We start from the raw sequence: 937 nt of genomic DNA, 5'->3' as shown, positions 1-937 counted from the left end.
AAGCACTCCAGGTGGCATGTGGAAGTAACATTCCCCCCTCAACATGCATGCTCAGGTTTGAGGTCATTACATTCATCCAGTGTAGTATTTTGAGAAGCGGAGGAAGCATGGAGATGTGTTCTAGTGCTCTGTCAACACTAGTAAAATAGCGTCACTATTAAAAAGTGAGATCCATCATAGGTTTAAGGCTGTATATTATGGTGATGTTTCTGTTGATAGGTCTACTGTGAATCATTGGGTAGTAAAATTTCGTGGTTGCGAGCCTGGGGAAGCGAGAATTGTTGATAAAAAAACGCAGGGACATCCAATCACTGCCACAGACGATAAACATCGCAAATTCATCAAAGATTTGATTCAAAATGACTGGCAAAACACTTAAAAAAGTATCGCAAATCATATTGGTTAAGTTTATCATGTTAAAGACAGCCTGGCGTCAATTATATAGCCACATGACAACACTTTTCCTCACACAAAATTCGCACGCAACTGGATAGGCTCTGTAAAACCAATAAATAATTTTAACCAATTCCACACCCTCCTCCTTATTTCCTTTTGGTCTTGTGCCTTGTGGTTTTCATTTATTTCCTCTCAACTCAAGAGACAACTCAAAGGGTAATCATTACACCTCGGACAATAAGTTTAAGGCAGAAATTTGATTACAGCATGTTGTTTAAACTCCTCATGTTGACATAGCCTCTCGAGTTGCGAGCAAGGGGTTTTTGGATGAGCATTGTAATGCATGTTGCAAGATTATTGGCCCCAGGCTACCTTTAACATGGCAAACTAGACAAATATGGTTTGCGATCTGCTTCTAGTTGATTTTCCGGTCATTTTGAATGAAATACTTGAAGAGAATTATGATCAGATGTCCGCTGTGTGTTTTATCAACAATTATGTCATTTCCAAGGCTCACAACCATGAAATTTTACTACCCTTC

This window comes from Hetaerina americana, unplaced genomic scaffold (assembly GCF_022747635.1).
Source record: "Hetaerina americana unplaced genomic scaffold, ioHetAmer1.1.p SCAF_161, whole genome shotgun sequence".
NCBI classification, from domain to species: domain Eukaryota; kingdom Metazoa; phylum Arthropoda; class Insecta; order Odonata; family Calopterygidae; genus Hetaerina; species Hetaerina americana.
The sequence above is the reverse complement of the archived record's forward strand: the minus strand, read 5'-3'. Positions refer to the sequence as shown.